General features: G+C 43.3%; 1 protein-coding gene across 2 annotated transcripts in view; it reads right to left on the bottom strand.

Annotated features, from left to right (window-relative positions):
• MBOAT1 (membrane bound glycerophospholipid O-acyltransferase 1) overlaps positions 1 to 24,298 on the bottom strand; it is a 106,407-nt gene that overhangs the window by 54,607 nt on the left and 27,502 nt on the right. Inside the window, exon 2 of one of the 2 annotated variants that reach the window (XM_024756743.1) lies at positions 19,858 to 19,981. The exons of the other annotated variant lie outside the window; for it this stretch is intronic. The gene's annotated coding sequence lies outside the window, so the exon portion shown is untranslated. The remainder of the gene's footprint in view (positions 1 to 19,857; positions 19,982 to 24,298) is intronic. 2 annotated transcript variants of the gene reach the window in all.

Here is a 24,298-nt window from a genome sequence, read left to right as displayed (position 1 = left end):
AAACTTCGGTATCAATTTGCTTTTAGAACGGATGGAGGATATGAGCATCTGAATAAACCCTCAACTTCAGCCTCGACAGTTTTTCATGCTACGAAAAACTGTGGCTGTTAGTGAAATTCATCAGGGTTATGCTCCAAGGTAGGGCTGCAAGTAGCCGTCAGCTCCACCCAAAGCTCATTGTTTTCCCAATAACAGGAATACTTTAAACTCCTTATAATTCATAGAAAATAACACTTTCAGAGAATTTCTTGTTTTTAAAATTGACTGTGCTGTGTTTCCCCTCTATTTGGAGATCACCCTTCCCCAGTCTTTCCAAAAACTTATTCCTACTACTGTTCATACTCGATTTCTACCTTGAAAGACAGAAGGTGAACTGGGATCCTATCCTGCATGATGTGGTCATCTCTTTATAGCCTAAATGCACAACCAACAACACACACACACACTCACACACACACACACATATACACAAATAGAAAAATAACTGTCTTAGCAAGGTTCAGAATGTAAAGGAATTGGCAACTAGGAAGTCAAAGTTATGATTATTTGTAGACAATCGGTCACACATTCTTTCATTGTCTCGGCCTGCAGACCAGCCCACAGTGAGAGCAGAACATAGTTACTCAGAAGAGCAAGCAAGGGGAAATTTCCACCATTCTTTTTGGCTGGCCAGTAATTATTGAGCACCCTTGTGCATGAAGAATGGTTCAGGGGCTAGAGCAGCAGTTCTCAAAAGTATGGTCCCCAGACCAGCAGGAGTAGCATCACCTGGAAACTTGTTAGAAATGCACACTCCCCGGCCCCACCCAGACCTACTAAATGAGACATTCCCAGAGTGGGCCCAGCAATCTGTGTTTTATCAGGCCCCCCAAGTGACTGTGATGGACACTCGAGTTTGAGAGCCAACAGGACAAAGGAGAAAAAAGGCATGATCCCTGCCTCCAGGAGTTTATAATCTAACTGGCAAGAGAACACAAATAACCTACAAGGAATTGTAAAGTAACATCAACATTGTGTGCCTTCAGATCCAAAGTAAATGACAAGAAGTTCATCGTTAAGGAGGGATAAGATTCAGGCAGACAATCAGGAAAACTGTTGAAACAGGTGAAAATTGAGGGATGTTACGAACATTAAAAAATTTAAAAAATAATGCCTGCGTCCTATCCTCAATCATTCTGATTGATCTGGCCTGTCGTCAGGCCCTTTCAAAGTGTTCAGGTGATTCTAACACGCAGGCAGGATGGCGACCTCCTAGATTAGAAGAATAAAGAGAGAGACCTACAGAGGCACCCATTAGGAGCCGGGCTTTCCCAGAATGCAAAACACAAATACAGGACAGGGAGGTTGGACTGTGCAAGCTTGAGGCAAGGATGAAGTAGAAGAGATTTAAGAGTGATCAAAGCCTGACTGCCATCACTCAGCCAACCCAGGGCTCCTCAGGGCTCCTGAGCTGGGCTGGTCGTCTTCAAGACCCCTTCAAACCTATCTCCAAGGAAGAGAGGGCCTCACTGTGGGAAAACTACATCTAGTCTTGTCACGCCAGCAACTGAAAAGGAGAAAGAGAAGACTCACTTGGCCATTGAAGCAAACTGCCATTATTTAGTCACCATAATGTCACATGTAACCAACTGAATGCCCTAGTCCTGACACTGAAAAGCCAACTGGTCAGGCTTAGGTAATTCATGGATTAAATCCACAAACATTTAGTGGTTGACTCTATGTGTTAGATGCTGGGGACAGTGAGCGAGACATTGTCACTACCCTCAAGTCAAGAAGAGGAGCTTTACATGCTCTGGGTTTCAATTTCTTTTCATGAACTGGTCTCTAATGCCTCTTCCAGCTCTAATGGTCTCTGACTCCATACATATCTAACCAGAATCTTTTCCCTTAACTGTTCATGGTAAATGTGCAAATGCAACACTTCAATATGGATTAAAAGCTTTCCCCTACATACAAACACAACCCACTCCCCCTGCCTCTTCCCAGGAGTAAGTCACAGATGGCTAGCTGAGGGTTCAGGACAAACTGTTCCAAGGTAAAAGTAGAAATACACAATAACAGCACTTAGTTCTAGCAGGAAGGTTCTAACAGAATTGCTTTTCAATTACCAGAGGTACAGCTTAAAAGGTACGGGCTGAACCACAAGTAGACACCACTTCACACCATTAGGATGGTGATTATTTTAAAGACAAAATAATGAGCATTGGCAAGGATGTGGAGAAATTAGAACCCTTGTGCACTGCTGGTGGGAATGCAAAATGGTGCAGCTGCCATGGAAAGCAGTGGTTCTTCAAAAAATTAAAAATATAATTACATACAATCCAGCAATTCCGCTCCTGAGTATATACCCGAAAGAACTGAAAGCAGGGTCTTGAAGAGATATTTGCCCACCATGTTTATAGCAGTATTAACCACAATAGCCAAAATGTGGAAACAACCCAAATGTCTATAAACAGTTGAAGGGATAAACAAAATGTGGTATATATACATACAGTGGAATATTATTCAGCCTTAAAATGGAGAAAATTCTGACACACGCTACAACACGGATGAACCTTGAAGATATTATGCTAAGTGAAATCATCCAGACACAGAAGGACAAGTATCTAATTCCACTTATATGAGGTACCTAGAAGAGTAAAATTCATCAAGACTGAAAGTAGAATAGTGGTTGCCAAGGACTGAGGAGTGGAGAGATAGTCTCCACTATCTCTAGAGGAGATAGAGGAGTGGTGATAGTCTCATAACAATGTGAATGTACTTAATGCCACTGAACTGCACTATATGCTTAAAAATGGGTAAAATGGAAAATTTTACACTATGTATATTTTACTATGGTTTTTAAAAATGTACAGGCTGGAGCACAATACCGATTTCTTTGTGTTTCCTTGTTCATATCAATACTGGTAAGCTGGTAGGAACTATGGCCATCTCTGCAGCCAAGAGTGGCTAGCTGCCGTGACAATTCGTACAGGAACATAATTAGATCTTTGTTCCCTTCCTCTCTAATGGACTAACAAAGTTGGAGACATTATATTTTAAAAATATATCCCCAAATGGGTTTGATTTAATGTATGGGATCTACTTCCAAATAATCTTGAGGGGATGGGAAGAGTGGAGTGAGCATAAATCCGTGGTCCTCAGCTAGGGATGAACTGCTCCCCAGGGGACACTTTTGGTTGTCATAACCAGAAAGGGGGTGGGGGGTTGGTGCTACTGGCATCTAGTAGGTAGAGGCCAGGGATACAGCTAAACATCCTGCAAGGCACAGGGCAGCCTCCCACACAAAGAATTTTCCAGTCCAAAATGTCAGTAGTGCCAAGGTTAAGAACTCCTGGTATAGATGAAACAAGATTGGCCATGAGCTTCAAACTGCTGAGGCTGAGTGCTGGGCACATGAAAAGTTCACTCTACTCATCTCTCCACTTTCACATATTTTTGCCCTTTTCCCTAATAAACAGGTTTTTATAACTACACAACTCTGGAAAGCAGATCACTGGCTGAGATGATACAGAGTTTAAACCCTAGTGATAAAGAAGTCTCTTTATCCACATCAGAGAAACAGCTAAGTTAGTGAGGAAATACACGTAAGTATAGAAACAAACCAAAACAATAAAGGGATGATGCCTTCCTAAACAGGAAAAGAACCACCTTTTATGAAATGATCAAACTCCCGAAAGAAGAGAACCAAATTATAACAAATGCAAGAGAAAAGTATTTTTCAATAATAATCAAATTAAGTACTTGTGGCCTCCCAGCCCGTGACCAACAACAGAACCAGCGGTTACCAGCAGAGGCAGGCTACTGGGCTGCAAGACCCAGCTTCACTACTTACTGGCTGAAGAGTTACAAAGCTCGCTTCGTCTAGGCTCCGGGTTCATGTGATGGAGGCAGTAACAGTAGTACTACTTCTCAGGTTGTTTTGAGGGCTAAAGAAGTTAACGTAGAAAATCACTGGAAACAGTCCTGGCACTGACAGGCACTTGCTATTAATATTATTCTATATCCACTAAGTTAACACACAAATTGTGCACAGCTTAAACTCAATATGCGGTCACCACTGTTGGGCTGTTAAAGAATCGGCTTCCCCGGTCCCCTCCCTGCTGCTCTTGGACGGATGCCCTTTCGCACCCATCATTCAGGCAGCTGCCTGAGTCTTCCACATACCCTTTCTTCCACAGGGAGAGGCAATGCAGCCTAGGACGAGAGAGTCAACCCCTGGGTTTTCCAGTTCCTGATTAGATTCTTCTAAACCTAAAGCAGAGGTAAATCTGAAAGTCAAAGCAGTCTCCAGAAATTTAGGAAAGCTCTCTTTTTCCTTTTTAATCCTGAAAGCTTATCTTCATAGATCAGGAGCAAAACTGAAGAATTTAAAGCATTGTTGTTTCTACCATAATCCCAGAGGGAAGAAAAGCTCTTAATGATATAAGAGCTGTTTTTCCGCACAAAAGTTGATAAAGAGCTTGGCCAGGGGGCTTCCCTGGTGGCACAATGGATGAGAGTCCGCCTGCCGATGCAGGGGACACGGATTCGTGCCCCGGTCCGGGAGGATCCCACATGCCGCGGAGCGGCTGGGCCGGTGAGCCATGGCCGCTGAGCCTGCGCGTCCGGAGCCTGTGCTCCGCAACGGGAGAGGCCACAGCGGTGAGAGGCCCACGTACCGCAAAAAAAAAAAAAAAAAAAAAAAGAGTTTGGCCAGGGATCTGAAGGAGGGATTCCGTGGGTCAGGACTACCACTTAGACATGGGGACAAAAGGGTAAGAGCAAAGATGCTCAGACCATCGAAGCGGATGGCATCCCTAGAGAAGTCTGGCGGAAGGATGCAGGTTATCACAGAAGAGAGGGTGGCCCGGCTTCTCAGAATGCAGCCCGGGGAGATGGCCAGCCCTGTAGAGAGGCACTCCAGAGGACCACAAGACGGGCTCCTCTTGAGCAGTGGCCAGCCAGGTTCCAATGGCACGGGAACCCAACGCCTGCCAAGGCCACGGGGAAGGGCTGCTTCTCAGTCCCAGGTGCAGAGGGAGATGAAGCTTTACAGCCTTAAATGGGAGGTGAGCTGCCTAAAACTGGCAATTCAGCTTGAAAGGTAAATTAAGTTTAGTAGGGAGAAATTTTAGAAGTTCCGTTTTTGCATACCTGTCTGTGGCTGTAAATTTTAAACCCACTGTTATTACCTCTATTAGAAATGTGCACCAAATTTTTACACACAGAAAAAGTACACCTCAGTATTATTTCTAGTAGCAAGAAGAAGGAACCTAAAAGTTCAAGACGCTGGTTAACATATAAAACAAAGGATGTACCTTGCACTACAATCCTTTTCAAAAGGAATATGGTAGTGTTTGCTACAAGTCATACTTTTGACCAATTCCTGGAAATGTATTCATTGGTTGGTAAAAAGCTTAATGCTGAAAAACTGTCAAGGCATTATTTACAAGACAAAATAAAGCAAAATCTACCTACATATAGGATAATAGAGGGAGAGTAATTAATGGTAAACCCGTTCAGTATAATAGTATTAAAATGGGCATTACAAAGCACCTATAATGAAATGAAAAACATTTGCTGTAACTAATAAAAAGCAGAATATAAAACTGTATGGACATGTACAACCATGTTTTAAAAAAAAACAATAATGGCATATGGAAAAAAGGCAAAGAAAACATGTAAAATTGAATATGGCGGTTTTATCAAGATGACAGGAATCCAGGCAAATTCTTTGTAAATTTTTTTTCAACTTTTTTCAATTTTTTTTTCAATAATGTAATTTCTCATACACACACACACACACACACACACACACACCACACAATCAGGGCACTCTAAGAAACTCACAACAATTCTTATTTAATTCTACTCTATCCTCAGGGTTGCATTTATTAGCACCTACTATAAATAAAGTTTAGGGAGGAGTTAGGCATAAATAGAAGTCAACTTGTAAAAAGTTTCACCTTAAAGAAAAACGCCCTTTTTACAGGCAGCAAAATGTCAGGAGTAACCGTGATGTGCACGGCCAGAGAAGATGAAAATACGCAGCTTTACACTTAATAAACTCTTCACATTTAAAAGGTAAGTGTTAATTCTCGATATCACTCTGCACAGTAGTCAAAGAGTCAAGTTTTTACTTTTAGTATTAGAAACTACATGAATAAATGTATTTATAAACATATTTGTTCTAGTAATGCTATATTGGATGCACTATTTAATTTTTAAAAATCGCTTTTAAAACCTCTTTTCCATTTCTTTAATTTTACTATTTTGAAACAAACATGTCAAGCGGCGAGTTAATTTCTAGTTCCATTCTACTATTTAAACTCATATATGAATATTACATTCTGTCAATAGCACAGACCACTGTATTTTCATTTAAAACATGTAAATTGTATTTGCATATTTCACTTGTGCATTTATAAATTTTTACGGGACAACTTTGTTACTAACTAGACCTCTAAAATTACAAAATTATTTTGTTTTTGCCTTAGTAAAGAAATTAAAATTAAAAAAAAAAAAGGAAGGTGTGCCAAGTTTTTATTTTTCTACTGATGCCCTCCCTCTAGAGCAGGAAAGAAAGCTGCGCTTTCATTCGTGATCTCCAACAATACGCCCTCCACAGTTAAACAATTATGTGGGCCCTTCTACAGAAGGAAGCAGTAGAGCACAGTTGTTTTGATCCAACATAACTTGGATTCAGCAAGAGCTCAATTTTCACTGCTCTTGCAAGATTTCAAAGTCACGTACCCAAGGGTTTGACTTCTTATTTCACCAAAGCCCAATCACACTGAGCTGCAATTTTCCAGTGTAAGTTTTCAATCTTTGTGCTCTCATGTGCTGCTAGAAAGGCATTTCTTTGGGAGTTGTGTTCCACGGCCTTCATATGCTTCCCCAAAAAACCATACTTTGCCAGGAGCACAAAACATTGCCTTCCTCCTAATGAAGAGATGCAAGCAGGCTTTTTTTTTTTTTAATGGCTGTGTTGGGTCTTCGTTGCTGCACGCGGGCTTTCTCTGGTTGCGGCGAGCGGGGGCCACTCTTCATCGCGGTGCGCGGGCCTCTCACTATCGCAGCCTCTCTTGTTGCTGAGCACAGGCTCCAGACGCGCAGGCTCAGTAGTTGTGGCTCACAGGCTCAGTTGCTCCGTGGCACGTGGGATCCTCCCAGACCAGGGCTCGAACCCGTGTCCCCTGCATTGGCAGGCAGATTCTCAACCACTGCGCCACCAGGGAAGCCCCCAAGCAGGCTGTTTTAAACGAACAGCAAAGATTAACAGTCCAAAATGATTTCCCTGCTACAGTGATTTACCAGAAGTTCACCAGTGAGACCGAGGCAACTGTCCAGGCCTGGAATGCTCTTCTCAGCAACGCTGCCTTATATGTTCCCAGACAAAACCAATCTAATTAAGCAATTCCTTATTTAAAGGCAGGCTGTCCCTCCTCCACAAACAGTGCTTTTTGTGCACCGCCTCCTACAAATGCGTGTGGCCCAGGAAAGTATGAAAAATGCTATTCCCTTCTGTACCACAGAACAAAAAGTGGCTGTCCCATACTCCTTAGCTACTTTGCGCTTTCAAAGACATCCTTGTTATACTTAAATCTAAACTCCTTGGAATGTCAGCAAGAAATGCTTTTAAATCTGGAATAAGCCAGTGTTTTCCAAGCTTGTAGATGAACAAATATGATTCCAGACTGATAATGTGTACAATGTATAACCACACAACTTCTAGTTGATATTCTGTCTCATCGTAACGATAAGCACTTTTTTCCTGAGTGCTTACCAAGCGTCGGCCACAGTGATAAACTTTACATAAATGATGTAATTTCAGCTTCACAACTTTATGAAGTAGCTTACTCCCACTTTACACAGTAGGAGAAGGAAAAACAAAGGCTGAATTCACAAAGCTAGTGAGCGACACAGCCAGGGTTTAAAACCTGGCCTGAGTCCTCACTCATTGCATTGTACTGCTTCCCCTCAACTTCAAACATTCTCCCCAGAAATACTGTCACTCAGGGAGAATTTAGTAGCTGCCTGGATTAATTTCCTCAGGCTGCCATATCAAAGTACCACAGACTGGGGGGCTTAAACAACAGAACTTTATTATCTCACAATTCTGGAGGCTCTGAATTCAAGACGTCGGCAGGGTTGTTTTCTTCGGAGGCCTCTCTCCTTGCCTCTTTTTTATAAGGACATCCGTCATTGGATTAGGACCTACCCAAATGACCTCATTTAACTGAGTTACCTCTTTAAAGACACTATCTCCAAATACAGTCATGTTCTGAGATACTGGGGGTTAGGACTTCAATATTTGGACTTTTCAGGAACACAGTTCAACCTCTAACACTTCGCAATGAAAATCCTCTACTCAAAGACATGGAATGAAACAGACCTCATTTTCCTTGCTCCTGCAGGTGGGAAGTTAGCAAGACCCAAACCAAACTGTGAGGGATGCTGAGTCTCAGCATAAGCTGGAGCCCCCTCCTCGCCTCGAGATACCTCTGTACAGGGAAGACTTGACAATTCAGAAGTATTTGAGGAATCCTGAAAAACATTGTCCACAAGCATGCTGTCACCCACCTCCTCTGGAGATATCATTTTGCCATTAGAATTAACTCCACTGTTAGCCAGTTAAAATATTAATAATAATAATAGCTAGTATTTAGGGTGCTTACTATATCCCAGCACTGCTCTAAGTCCTTCTGCCTGTAAGTCACAGAGAGGTTAAGAAATTTTCCCCAATATCACACACCTGGTAAGTGGCAACACTGCAATTCAGACTTGGGGATGCTGGGTCCAGAGTCCATCTGCTCAGCCACCCCAAAATGATTCCGTTAGTTCAATCTTCTCATGTACTTCCAACACCTCATTTTCCGGATAAGGAAAGTGGAGCCCAGAGATGCCCACTCACTCAGCCTGGGTCACACAGTCACTGAGAATCAGACTGGGACAAGAACGAAGGAGGCCAGCACAACTGCCCAAAATTACCCACCAGCCTTGGGTATGGGATGGAAATAAAACAGGGTGCAGGGGGTCAGACAGGCCCATCTAGAAATAAGTTCTGAGTAAGGATCCCTGGACTGCCAAAGAGGGGAGGGGAAACAGGCTGCTGTAGAAAACACCACTGAACAAGCACGTGCAACGTCTGCAGGTGACTTTATAATCTTTTTTTTTATTGAGATACAACTGACATATAACATTATATTAGTTTCAGGTGTACAACATAATGATTTGCTATTTGCATGTATTGTAAACGATCAATACAGTAATTCTAGTTAACAGCCATCAACACACACAGTTACAACTTTTTTTTCTTGTGATGAGAAATTTTAAGATCTATCTCATAGTTACTGTACAACACAGGGAACAATATTCAATATCCTGTAACAACCTATAATAGAAAAGTAATCTGAAAAAAATATATATATATGGTAGCAACTTTCAAATATACATTTCATTTTCTTAGAAAATTAATAATTGCTCATTTGAACAAATACAGAGACATGCAGGGTAAAAGCTCAGTTTCCCCATTGCCAACCTTCCACACACACTCTCCACCATTCTTCTTAGCAAACCACAGTATGTTTTTAAATACTTTTTACTATTTGCAAAAATATACCCATATACACGGTTTCTCCTTTGAATATAATCACGGTATAAAAATTACCTGCAACTCAATTTTTCACTAACAAAATATCACAGATATCTTCCCAAGTCTGCTCACATTGAGCTAGTTTATACTTTAAAAAGTAAAAAGCTGCATGATATTCCAAAATACGTGCTGGGGGAGAGGGGAACACTCCCCACTTCGTAGATTTCCATAAGGACAAAATAATTTCCGGTCCATTCCCTAGGAGGGAAAATAAAAAAGGAGAATTTCCACCTTCTGTCCACCCTGACCCCTTGCTTCCTCCTCCCCAGGGAGGGAAGAATGACTTAGCCAACTGGTGAATCGCAGAGGAGACACTGGGCATGCCTGGTTCAGCCCCCTGGGACTTCTGTCTTTGGGGGCCAGTCTGCATTTAAACAAGGACATTCTCTGCTCTGTGCTCCCTGCCCTGCTGCCCTTCTCCCATGAGTACCAGTGGTTGGGGGCATAAGTCTTTCTCATTCAAGGGTAAAGAAACAGGAAACTTTTGGTCAATCAGCTTTATCACTAATAAAGATAATATTTTGATCTCCCTCTGGCTGTCTCTTGGGTCTTATTTCCTAACTGGTTCCACATCTAGGAGAGGAAGAAAAGGGTTTTGTTGATTAGTTTCCCAAAACGCCAATATTATGTATGTGACATAATTTATGCAAGCATCCTCCAACTGCCAAGTGGTTTCCAGTTTGGGACCATTACAAATAGCACCATTAAAAAAAAAAAAAATCCTTGTACATACATCCTTATGTACTGGCGATTTTATGTCTCTAAGATAAATCCCTAGGAGTTCGATCAAACAGAATATTTATTTAAAATTTCAATAAATATGACCAGGTTACTTTCTCTAAAAGTTTAAGCAGTTTTGTAATAACTGCTGGCCCTCCCGCCAGCTACATATGAGTATGTGTCCTTTCCCCGCACCCTTGCCTGCAGCAGATGCTATGAATCCGTTTAATCTTTCCGATCAGGTAGAGAACTGGTAGTGTATTAATTTCAATTTGCATTTTCCTGACTACTGGTTGAACATCTTTTCATTTATTATTGGCCTTTGGCCAATGAATTTATTGGCCACTGGATTAACATTTCCATTAGAGTAGAAAGGGAGTGACGCGGATTAAGCACTCCGATTTAATCAATAGTACAGGGTCCCTCAGCATCTGTGGGGATTGGTTCTAAGACCCTAGCAGATGCCAAAATCTGTGGACTGTTGGCCCTCCTTATCCTCAGGTTCTATCCACGGATTCAACCGACTTCTAATCCGCAGACAAAGGAGGGCACACTGTAACGAGAGCTAGCAGAGTATAGGGATGAGAGTAGAGGCTCTGGAGCCAGACTACCGAGGCTTGAATCCCACCCTAACTTACCTCCTAGCTCTTCAACTTTAGCTAGTTATCTAATCTGTACTCCAATCCTTCTGTAAAATGAGGATGATAATATAGCTCCCCTCATAGAATTAAATGAGTTAATACATGTAAAGTGATAAGTTCGGTGCCTGACCAGCATGAAATGCTCCAAGTGTGCTAAATATTATCTTTTTTCCCCATCAAGCTGTTTACCCAACACAGTAACAAGAAGAAGAGCTCAAATGTACTAATTAGAGTTGATCAATTTCTCTGCACATCCTTTAGTAAAATGCATATAAATGATGAACGTCTGCCCCATCACTTATGGCCTACCAAATGCATAAGCTCTTATATAGTCAGCAGCTGTCCTAAATGTAAAAATGCAATTAGTCCATCTTCTCTCCCAAGTGAGATTCAACTGAGTACTTTAACGAGGCCACGTTCATTACTCTAACATTTAAAAAAAATCTCCTTATTATTTAAAAGTTCTTAGACATTACCGATCTGAAATAGAATTAATCAATAAACATAAGCCAACCGGAATGGAGCATGAATCAATTACACTATGATACTATAGTGTCATCTTATAAAAAAAAGTAACTAGACACAGACACAGACACACAGACACACACACACACACACACACACACACACACACACACTGTGTTTGGTTATTTCATGTCCCTAGGGAGGCAGTACGTACAAATATCATCAGTGTTTCCCCAGTGGGTAAAATGGAGAGGTTAAGTAAGGTTTATTTAACGAAACAGAGGAAAACAGACTCCCAAGTCACCTCTTTCCCCAACAACCTATCACTGCCTCGTACACAAAAAACCTGACCTGAACAATTTCTTTCCTGGTGGACTTAAGTAAAAACTTTACCACTCCAAAGAAAGTGCCTTCCACAGATGGATCTGCTTTTCCATCACCCATAATACTACTTGCTATTTAAGATGCTACTGTGAAAGAGATATGGGAACATATGTGTATGTATAACTGATTCACTTTGTTATAAAGCAGAAACTAACACACCATTGTAAAGCAACTGTACTCCAATAAAGATAAAAAAAAAGAAAGATGCTATTGTGAGTCAGATCTTTGGGGACAAGGGAAAATGCAGAACCAGGGCTATATTTTCTTATGCAACACCCTAGGGTGTGACCAATTATCTCAGACTTATGAAATTCTCAAAAGTCTCGACACAGAATTAATTTTAATTCAGTTTTAAGTTGAAAATAAAACACATCACCTTTTAGCTTTTATAAAACAGAGCTCTTGTGGAGCCAGACGGGATGCAACACAAATGCCACAATTCCAAGAGAGGACAGACCGAAGGCCTCGTGGCCATTGTATAACCAGGGAACATCAAAATAGGAATATCTATGATTCTGCCTGTCCCTAAGTACTAAGCTATTTCCAGTTTCAATTATGTAATCACCTTCTCTAAAATATGTTTATAATAAAAGGGAAACTCCAATTTGGACCATGAGTCAAAGGAACTGTGCATCCCTTTTTAAAAAAACAAACGAACAAACAAAAAACAACCTTAGCCTACTCAACAGGAAACAAGACAACCGTTTTCAAAGGCAGGAAACAAATGACCAACTACAGGTTAAAAAGAAAATTCAAGTAGTGGGCAAACGTTTCTTTGGTGCTTATTAATTCTCCCACCTATAGAGTCATAGGGAGGGACTGGGGGAAGGAGTTGTACTTTTAAAATTTAATTACAAAGAACCCCTAAAATCAGACTCTATTTCTTCCCCTCCCCTTCATGCCATAAATCACGACATCTCCCTAACACTCCAAAACAACTGCTCTGAGCAAATCGCCAACCATCTCCTTGTTTGCTAGAGTCAATGAACCTTACCCAGTCTGTGCCTGCCATGAGCTCTCAGCAACATCTAACACAGTGCCTTATCCTCTGCTCTTTCTTCTTGACTCCCTGACATTCCCTTGGTTGTCTTTACCTTCTGATCACTCCTTACCCCTCTCCTTTGAGAGCTGCTCCCCTGCCGCCCACCCCTGCTAAGATGGTGCCCTCTGGGCCAGCTTCGCTTCCCATGCCGAGTGATTGCCAATATATGCCAAAGGATCTCTCTTACGCCTGTGCCTCCAATTACCAGCCGATGACTTCCAGATCTTTTTCTGCAACCCAGATGTCTCTCCTACATTCCCAGGCATACACCCCCATGCCTACTGGAATCCTCATTTGGATAAACCACAGACGCCTAAATTTCACGAGGTCCATAACAGCTCATCATCTTCCACCTCACCTAGTCCTTTTCGCCAGGTCTCTTATCTAAGGGTGGGCCCTTCAACCATCCAATTATTCAGGCCAGAAACCAGAGAACTGTACCTCTCTCTTAAATCCCATAAACGGAATCAATCTCCTCACTATATTAATTCTACCTCCTAAGTCTCTCAAATCCATTTGCTTCCCCCACTACATCTACCTTAATTCATTCATTTCACCTGGACAACTTCAACAGCCATTTAACTAATCTCCCAGCCTCTGACCATGCCCACCCTTCCCTCCCCTCCTCCTCCATCCTCCTAATTGCAGCTTGGAAGTCACCTCCTACAGGAAGTCTTCCCTTCTGCCGCTCCCCAGCACCCAAGCTTCTGCGGTCACAGCACTTCTTGCACTGTGTGGTAATGATCTCATTGCCTGGGCAATAGCTTCAAGAAGGCAGAGGTCAGGTCTATCCTTTTGATCAGTGTATCCAGAGAGCCTGCTATATATTGGGTTCTCAATATTGGAATGAATGAATGAATGAATGAAAGGCTCAGGAGCAAGGGAGGTTAGTCAGCACATTAGGGGGATAAGAAAAGGTAGGTAAAGGAAAGGCAGAGCAGAGAATAAGTAATAAAGGGCTCTGAAGGCCATGCTTACTCTTTATCCTGTAAGGAATACAGTTCCAGGCCTCTACCGGACATTCAGAAAACATTTACTGAAAAGCTGATGTGCAAGGATGGGCTGTTTCGGAGCCACGGGTGACTTCATCAGAAGTGGCCTTCTTTGAGACACAGGTGTCACTTTTTAAAATGATCAATGTTATTTCACGTGCATACATTTAGAGGAAATTAATAGAAACCAAACCCAACAATCTCTTTCCAATCTAATCCTCCCTCCCAACTTCAACAGTAAACATTACAGTTAACCCCATCAATCCAACCCCAGCAGCACTGCTAATAGCAGGGGATCCTTACACATTCTTGAACAGAAGGAAAACAAAAGAGGAGATAATAAATATGCCGTGGTACAAACTGCTACGAGAAACTGATTCCTAGGAACGCCTCAATTTTCCAACACTCTACCTGCAAATCAGAGGATCTGCTGCCTTGCTTTCTCAACTTTTGCTCTTAAAACCAAACAGAACGTGAAATCAGCTTTCTTGCCTTTCCAAATCTGTAGTTAGCAAATACCATTTTCTTGTTCCAAGAAAAGTAAATTCCCAGAACTACAGTGAAAAGTCCTGCAAACACATAAATGTAAAATATGTGTGTGTATGTATACACACATATACATATATATGTATATAACACCTTGGTGTAGATCTACAGATCATCAATCGTATATTTAATAAACATTTCAGTGTGATAGGATGCACAAAAACATATGGGAAAAAAGGCCAAAAATGTAAAAATGTATGAACACGGTTTAGCTTCCTGGATGGACTCTATGAAGAAAAGGCACGTTCTCCTCCATGTCACACAAAACTGGAATTTTGTGGTCTCTGAGTAATAGAAACTGGTATTTTCTAGACCTCTGTTCCCATACAAGAGAAAAACTTCTGAAAGTTAATCCAGGATTTAAATCTTAAAATTCCATAAAATAATCATAGAGATTCAAACCGGTTTTTAAAAGACACCACAATTGAATGGAAACATTTCATCAGAAATGATTAATGACTCATTTTGGAAAATACCTGCAACAAAGTCAGAATACATTTGGCTGTTCCTAAGTAGGAGGACACAAAAGAGATTAAAAATTTTGTTTGACTTAGAAGAGACAGACCAGAAATCGGACAAATCTTTAAATCTGAGTATTACATGAAGAACTAGGCAGTGCCAGTAAACATTTAGGAATACTGGGTTGAAAGTACAGAGAAAGGAGAAAGACAAAAATGTTGGGGAAGGGAAATAAACAAGAAGGGAAAAGACAAAAAGGATATGGTTTAACTGCTGCTTCTTACAAGACTGTTCCACAACTCAGATGAGGTCCTAGAATTGGCAGGATAGCGTAAACAATTAAAACTCTAGATAAAGTCTATTTTTCGAACAGAATGTGAGGGTCTCATGGACAGAAACCTAAGTGGCTTATTACTCTTTGGATCCCTGGCACCTAGCACAGTACCTGGCACATGATAAGCATTTAATCTCTGTAGAATGAAGGAATGAGAAAAGGCATAAAAAAGGAAGCTAAAGAAAACCTAGGAAAGAAAGGAGAAATACTAAGACAGCTACAACAGGTGTCACTCAGTGGTGCCCACAACTGGTGGCTCCAAAGAATGACTCTAACTAGTTCCTCTCTTGGCTTTAACAGTAGGTCACAGCTACGTGAGTAAAGGCAAAATGATACCCAGGCTTTGCTGACTGGAAGACTGCTGACTTCTTTTTTCTCTAGAGTTGAAGAGCAACGGTCAATCTACCCTGATGTTCTCACACTCCACCCACCCCTTCTCAATGCCCAAGGGACCAACCAGTCCTACACATCACAATATGCGCCAGGCCGGGGGGGGGCGGGGGCCGGGGAGCAGCTCTCTCTCCATCCTGAGGACCAAGCTCCACAGGCTACCTGTCCCAGTAACCTGGGGCCAGCCACTTACTGGGGTCTCTGCAGACTCAAATGAAAAACAGGACTAATAATAACCGTGTCAAGACTTCTGCAGAGATTTGCATGTTTTACAAAAAAAACAAAGGGTTTGAAGGAACCTTGGAAATGATAGCACAGTAACTCAACAAATCTGTGATGGCACTAATTGCAATGCTTGTGGTGCCCTCCAGATCCAAGGCGGTCCAAGAAAGGCGTGTGTGTGTGTGTGTGTGTGTGTGTGTGTGTACGCATATACACAATGTACGTGGATGTCAGTGGACCACCTCTTCCAGGTGGTTAGGACGTACTTGTTCTTAGATAAAAACTGAGCCTCATAATACGGTTCATGCTGTTTAGTATGCTCGAAAGAGGAAAATTAAAACATCTGAGGGAGAAATGGGGAAAAAAAAGTATCACGTGTCCAGGTGCCCAGGCCACCAATCCATAGAAGGGTGTGTAGCACGGCCACACTGGTCACCTCCAGGCGGCCCCTCCTGGTGTCACGCACAGCACCAGGTGCCCTGCTGTGTGCAACACTGGGGGGTCAAGAGTACTTGAAGACAGTTCCACTCATGGGATCCACACTGAATAAAAATAATACCAAGTAGCCAATTATGGAGAGGAATTTTCAAAGCAAAAATTTAGTTACTATTTTTAAATTCCTTCGATTTCTATTTTCATGTCTGACATGATGGGGACACACCAGAAGAGGGGCAGTGACATCCACGAGAGGCAAATTAATCTACCCTGGATATATCACTTACTAAGACAGTCAAGAAAAAGAGTTCACAGCAAAGCTGCTGCTTGGTAAGTTCAGAATGCAGAATGAAGATGGCTGCGGGCAAGGAGGGGAAACAGAGAGGTAACCAAAAACCATTCCGTCCCCTAAAATCTGGTCCCCTTTAAGAGCCCACCAAAATATGTCTTTTAGCTAATAAAAATAATATAGCCAGAAAGGTCCTAGGAGAGAAATTATCTGTAGCACAGACACTGCTTTCTCTTAAATAGAGAATTTTAAGCCTAGGTTCTTAAGAGAAATTTGTATTTTTCTCTTCAAGAGAAATTCAAGAAAAAAATATTACATGTTGAAAAAGATATATATAATTGCAACACATATCAAGTAGCCCAAGAGAGCATCACAACTGTTGCTGGCAAAGGACTATTTGGAGCGTGATTATGAGGGCACGCGCGTTTTTGGCTTTGTTTGTTTCAGGATTAATACCGTGTAGTGTTGTGGTTAAAAGCTAATTTTTTTTTAAGCTGAAGCTTTAAGCAGTCCCAAAGTAAGATGCAGAAGGGATACTGGCATTTACCATCAGTTTTTACTCCATTTCAAAGACGATAAAGACGTCTAGCCTCATAATTATTAACCATAAAGATGGATAGAACTGGACAGTTTACAAAGCTATCTCATACACAGTAGAAACCCTGAAACTTTTTTTTTAACAGTCTAGCCTACCATCAGGAATTACCGGCCCATAGTCACTACCCGGATGAAAACACTAATAAAGACCCTAACTGTTGGTGTTTCGGCAATTAAAAACAGGCTGGTGTTTAGTCACCTTTCGCCAGTGAGCTGGCCTTTGACCTTCAGGAAGTTACATTCTCTCCTGCTTCATGAACTTATGCAGCAAACAGAAGGGTTCAGGCCTGCCCTGGGGACGCTATAATAACAAGTATGCCTATAAAAAATCCACCAAGGTACGCCGATATGGACAATACAGTGAAGCACAACACCGGATTTCTTATGAAACTTGGCAAATGTTTCTGACACATCATCCTAAAACGTCTGCCTTCTCTAAAACTTTATGTTCTCACTTTTGTTTTTTCCCCCAAAGCTCAGCCTGTCTGCCGCCACCTCTACCACCTTGCTTCCCTTCTTCCCTTTACTCTGATGCCAGCTTCTCTAAGTCCCTGGTGGCAGGATGAATGACGATGGGGCAGGTTAGCTGGCATCAGGTGTCACTCACGAGACTCACATCCCACAGTCGTCTAAAAGGTTCTACAGGTGCACGTGAGCATCAAAGCTACTCCCTGTCCGTGTGGGGTGAAAAGACCTTTGGGTTTTATATGTAACCCATTCATCCTCTAAAGTATGTAATTTAATTTTTTTCAGTAGTGTAAACGTAAAAAAAAAAAATAATTACTCACCTCAGAAGCCTACTAAGCCAAGGTGCGACTTCCTGTCTCCTACTGTGGTTTTCCTATGTGTCTTACATTTAAATCTGACCATTCCACAGTATAAGGCAGAAGTTACTGCCTCCTGCTACTGGCTTCCAATGATGTAAATTCTACGGGGAAAGAGGAAGAGGCAGAGGAAGAAGGGCACCTGCACATAATGACCAAGAAAGTCCCTACAATGTGTACGTACTGTACACACAGCCATGACTTGTTTATTCAATGAATGGACTCCTAACACCACCCCACACGACACCATTTTTCTTTAGAGCAAAAGCTAAGCTTGCCATGGCTAACTACTTCTATGAAGATTCCACTGTTGCAATACTTAGCAAGTAGCTAATGCTACAGAAACAGGACAGTGTTAGAGAAGGATCATAGGACTCTGGGAAATATTTAGTTGTTCTAAATGTGATGGCCCTTCCAAGGACACTTGGAATCACAGTAAGGATCTCGATTCCCTGATCTTGGACCAGACACAGACTGGCTCTGAGATAGGCTCATCGTGGGCTGCAGTCAACGACTATTATACACTGAACATCAGACAACTCATCTAACCCCCGAGGTCCTAAGCTTTCCAAGTGGAAAAATCAGGAGATCATACTAATGATCCATAAGATCCTTTCTAACTCAAAAAATTCTTATAAATGTTTTCAGTGCTTTGGCTGGGATGAAGTGACTTAGCCTGTGGGAGCAGGCTGGCTGCCATCTGTCAGGCAATGATGAACTGATCCACTTCACGTAAAGTCACTGGTGTCTACACCGACAGCATGGGAAATAAATCCATTACACTGACACCAATAGAATGGTTAGAGCACAGTCATCCCACCGAACGGCCACTCTCAGAAAACAAAACCTACAGTGGGCTCCTCGTTGGTATCAGGGACTTGCTAAGAGTTGGATTTTAAAAAAGAAAAAGCCAGTAGCTTCTCTCAAAGAATCAGAGAGAGGCAAGCATCGAATCTCTCCCTCCCTTCGGCGGCCACTGCAATTGCCTTATGCCAGCCTGTTGCACCCATCACATCCTATCTAGTCCCCTAAGTATCTGTGTACATGCTATCTCCACTACTAGGCTGTTTCTTCCTTGAAGAGTGGATCCTGTGGATCCTTACCCGGATGATCTTTGCACTGCCCAGAAAGTAGACACTTCTCGGCTCTTTTTGACAAACCTCTGATGTAGTTCAATACCCTCCGACCTGTTTTAATTTCCCCCTCATTCCTTTTTCCAACCACTTCCAATCCCCCTTGCTCTTACTACTGGCCATTTTCATATGTTCCCGATTCTCCTGCCCATCTTTCCCCACGCTGGCCCTGACATTTTCCATCCTTTGCCCACCCCTGCCATCTCCCCAGGGCCTCCCAGTGTGAATTCTCAGGCCTCATGGGCAACTCACTAACCCCTTTCTTGTTCCAATAACCACCCTGCACCCCACATTCTGCCCCTCACAGAATCAGCTGCTCTGATATTTTGCTAACTAAACTCAATAGTCATCTGCATCTGGTGACTCTGCCCACGAAATTCCGCTTTTGAGTTATACCCTAACATTATTTAAATTTCTGGCCTTTAAATAAGACACCCACTCTCCCTTCTACCACCCAACAAATACCAATTATTTTTTAATACCAATTATTTGTTAATTTTCATTTTTTAACTTCAAAACATACAGTATCCATGGACAAGTGAATTTAATGAAAAGTTCTATTTAATAAATGGCATCTCTTATGCAAACTTGTGAAATGTTTTCCAATTGGAGGTATAGAATTTTAAGTTCATTAGAACTTAAAATCTAAGAATGAAAGAAAGTGAAATGACCAGAACCCAGTTTGATGTGGCCGGAACTGAGTTTAAGGAGACTATAATTAAAATAGAAATAGTAGCAAATGATTACCTTGAACTTATCAGTTCTAGGCAGTGCTAACAGCAGGCTAAAAATAGAAACCAGATAATTTAATCTTGTTTACTTCACAGCTGCCAGAGGACTTGCCAGTTGAGGGCATTTCCCATCTTGGTGGCTGCAACAGAGAGGGATGAATTAGGAATGACCTCTGGCCACTGCTGTAGTGATTCCCCTCCCTAAGCACCCACCCAACCCCACTAAGACAAGAGTGATCAGAGCCACTCAAAAGGGTAGGACCATCTCAGGTGGAGGAGGAAGCACAACATCCCGGACCTGAGTCACTTCTTTCTTCTTTTTTAAAATTTCTTTTCTTTCACCTCCTCATTATCAGTTTCCCTCTGTCCTCCTCTTCCTGTTCCCACTTCATTCTGTTTTCAACTGCCGGCCTTTCCTCTCCATTATATTTTCTTCTCTCTTAAACTCTAAAGTAGATGAAAAGTAGTCACTTAAATTTATTCAACTAAAAAACTAATCCCAGGGCTTCCCTGGTGGCGCAGTGGCTGGGAGTCCGCCTGCCTATGCAGGGGACGCAGGTTTGTGCCCCGGTCCGGGAAGATCCCACATGCTGCGGAGCGGCTGGGCCCATGAGCCATGGCCGCTGAGCCTGCGCGTCCGGAGCCTGTGCTCCACAACGGGAGAGGCCCACATACCGCTAAAAAAAAAAAAAAAAAGAACAAGTTGACATACAGAGCTCTCCAGACACTGAAAATCCACCCACCTTATCTCCCACTCCACTTCGGAGAGCTGAGCTATAGCTACAGCCAAAGAGAATTCTCCGTCCTCTTCTCCCCTTTGTTACTCTCTCACTCAAGGTGACTGGAAGGCCATCTTGTCCTCCAGGCTGGAATGTAACTAAAATAAACTGTAATCTAATCCATGGTACTATGATCTAGATAATGTGTTTACAGAAAGGGGAGGTCTGCAAGGATTTCATTAAAAAACAAAAAAAGACAAAAGAGTTGACTACGTGAGCACCCTCTAGGTAAACTGGTACAAAAACCAGCTGACTCAGGTACAGCCATACTGGGTCCATCTGGCCAGCCTGACTCAATCACCCATGACCATGATGCCCACACCCAGCTGACTCCATTTATTTCTGATCCGACTTTGAATTTGCAGAGAAAGTCTCCTATATGGGAGATAAACAGAATGACTACCCAACATCAGTATTTCCATCCGGCTTACCAGCTGCATTAGTCACAGTGAATGGATAAGATGGCATTCTGTTTGGTTGGAGTCTATCACTGAGTCCCATCAAGTGTAAGTTCACCAACAAAAATCAAGATTCTAGACTAAATAGCAAAGCTAACAACAGGACCTGGACAGTTGTTACTACTGTTGACAGGGCCCTGCGCCAAAGGCTTGCCACTCAGCTCCAAAATCTTTGACATCGCTTCTCCTTAAATCTTAGGAATCCATAGCCAGTAATTCACAGCAAGACAGAAGGGAAGAGGCAGGGACCTAGCATCAGGGTTACCCAGGAGGGGAGCATGCTGGGGACCATCTAGGGGCTAGTGTTAACAGGGAAGTCCAGGCTGGCTGCCAAAGCCAGCTCTGTTGATCACAGCATCCCTGGTCACTGTGCAGATGGGGTAGGTGGTGGCACAGGGGGAGGACGGGACTCTGTCTACAGTGATGCCATTCACAACAGGTAGACAGAGAAGAGCTGGGACAATGCAGGTAGACTACACTAGACTGGAAGCCCACACCGGCAGACAGGCACACAAGGGACGGGCAGTTACCCTGGAGAGCAGGACTCTAGTCACTGAGCCAAGGCTGAGGGTTGGGCCTCAATCACTGGTTGGATAACTAGCCCCTGTGTGACTATAAGACTCGCCAAAGTTTGTGGTAAGCAATTCGTCTATACTTACCCAAACCATCCTCCACCAAATGAACTGCTTAGAACAACCCAGCCATGTCTCTCCCAGGCTTAAAGCCCTTCAGATACAGCCCAGCATCTGCCATCATCTAACCCCCAACTCCCTACCTAACTCCATTCTTTTGGAAACCATCTCCTCATTCCCACCCTCCAACCCCCATCTCTGGACACACATATGCACACAGAGCTAGGTATCTGCCTCTACATTACCTCTGTACTACCGTATGTATCAAATATTTTAATTGGCACACATAATTGCAATGTTTTTGTGTGTGTGTGTGTGTATTCTAGCTACGTTTGAATTCTCTGTAGGCAAGGAACAAGTTTTACTCATCTCCGTAAGCCTACCATCTAGGAGAGTGCCCACCACGGGATAAGCAAAATTAATTTTATTCTCTATAGTCTCAGCACTTTCCATATTTTTTTCATTCCATCCTCTTAAGAAAGCTGTGAGGCAGGTATTCTCATATCCATTCAACAAATGAAAAGACTTAAAACTCAGGGAGGACAGATGGCCAGTAGGCACATGAAAACATGCTCAACAACGCTAATTATCAGAGAAATGCAGATCAAAACTACAATGACGTATCACCACATGCCAGTCAGAATGGCCATCATCAAACAATCTACAAACAAAAAATGCTGGAGAGGGTGTGGAGAAAGAGAACCTTCAGGCACTGTTGGTGGGAATATAAATTGGTATAACCACTATGGAGAACAGTATGGAGGTTCCTTAAAAAAGTAAAAATAGTTTCAGCTGCATCGCTCAAATATATGCATTGGGCATATATCTGGAGAAAAACATGGTTAGGAAGGATACATGAACCCCAATGTTCATTGCAGTGCTGTTTACAGTAGCCAAGATGTGGAAGCACCCTAAATGTCCAACGACAGATGAATGGATAAAGAAGATGTGGTACAGGGGAGACCTTCAAGATGGCAGAGGAGTAAGACGAAGATTATCTTCCTCCCCACAAGTACATCAGAAATACATCTACATGTGGAACAACTCTGACAGAACACCTACTGAACGCTGGCAGAAGACCTCAGACCTCCCCAAAGGCAAGAAACTCCCCACATACCTGGGTAGGGCAAAAGAAAAAGACAAAACAGAGACAAAAGAATAGGGATGGGGCCAGCACCTCGGGGAGAGAGCTGTGAAGGAGGAAAAGTTCCCACACACTAGGAAGCCCCTTCGTGGGCAGAGACGGGGGGTGGCGGAGGGGGGAAGCTTCGGAGCCACTGAGGAGAGCGCAACCACAGGGGCGTGGAGGGCAAAGCGGAAAGATTCCAGCACAGAGGATCAGGGCCGACCGGCACTCACCAGCCCGAGAGGCTTGTCTGCTCACCCGCCGGGGCGGGGGGGGCTGGGAGCTGAGACTGGGGCATCGGTCAGAGCGCCAGGAGAGGACTGGGGTTAGCGGTGTGAACACAGCCTGCAGGGGGTTAGTGCACCACGGCTAGCCGGGAGGGAGTCTGGGAAAAGTCTGCAACTGCCTAAGAGGCAAGAGACCATTGTTTATAGTTGCGCGAGGAGAGGGGATTCAGAGCACCGCCTAAATGAGCTCCAGAGACGGGCGCGAGCTGCGGCTATCAGCGCGGACCCCAGAGACGGGCATGAAACACTAAGGCAGCTGCTGCCGCCACCAAGAAGCCTGTGTGCGAGCACAGGTCACTGTCCACACCTCCCCTCCCGGAAGCCTGTGCAGCCCGCCACTGCCAGAGTCCTGTGACCCAGTGACAACTTCACCGGGAGAACACACGGCAATCCTCAGGCTGATGCAACTTCACGCTGGCCTCTGCTGCCCCCGAATTCCATACCCTCCGTCCCCAAGGCATGAGTGAGCCAGAGCCCCCTAATCAACTGCTACATTAACCCCGTTCTGTCTGAGTGAAGAACAGACGCCCTCAGGTGACCTACACGCAGAGGCGGGTCCAAATCCAAAGCTGAACCCCGGGAGCTGTGCGTTCAAAGAAGAGAAAGCGAAATCTCTCCCAGCAGCCTCAGGAGCAGCAGATTAAATCTCCACAATCAACTTGATGTACCCTGCATCTGTGGAATACATGAACAGATAACGAATCATCCCAAATTGAGGAACCGTGTGGATGAAAGGCTCTTGGTGCTGCGGCCAGGAGTCAGTGCTGTGCCTCTGAGGTGAGAGAGCCAACTTCAGGACACTGGTCCACAAGAGACCTCCCAGCTCCACATAATATCAAACGGTGAAAATCTCCCAGAGATCTCCATCTCAACACCAGCACCCAGCTTCACTCAACGACCAGCAAGCTACAGTGCTGGACACCCTATGCCAAACAACTAGCAAGACAGGAACACAACCCCACCCATTAGCAGAGAGGCTGCCTAAAATCATAATAAGTCCACAGGCACCCCAAAACACACCACCAGACGTGGACCTGTCCAACAGAAAGACAAGATCCAGCCTCATCCACCAGAACACAGGCACTAGTCCCCTCCACCAGGAAGCCTACACAACCCACTGAACCAACTTTAGCCACTGGGGACAGACACCAAAAACAACGGGAACTACGAACCTG

Source organism: Neophocaena asiaeorientalis, unplaced genomic scaffold, assembly GCF_003031525.2.
Source record: "Neophocaena asiaeorientalis asiaeorientalis breed wild unplaced genomic scaffold, Neophocaena_asiaeorientalis_V1.1 scaffold627, whole genome shotgun sequence".
In the NCBI taxonomy this organism is placed as follows: domain Eukaryota; kingdom Metazoa; phylum Chordata; class Mammalia; order Artiodactyla; family Phocoenidae; genus Neophocaena; species Neophocaena asiaeorientalis.
Note: the sequence above shows the minus strand (reverse complement) of the source record. Positions and strands in the feature narration are given on the sequence as shown.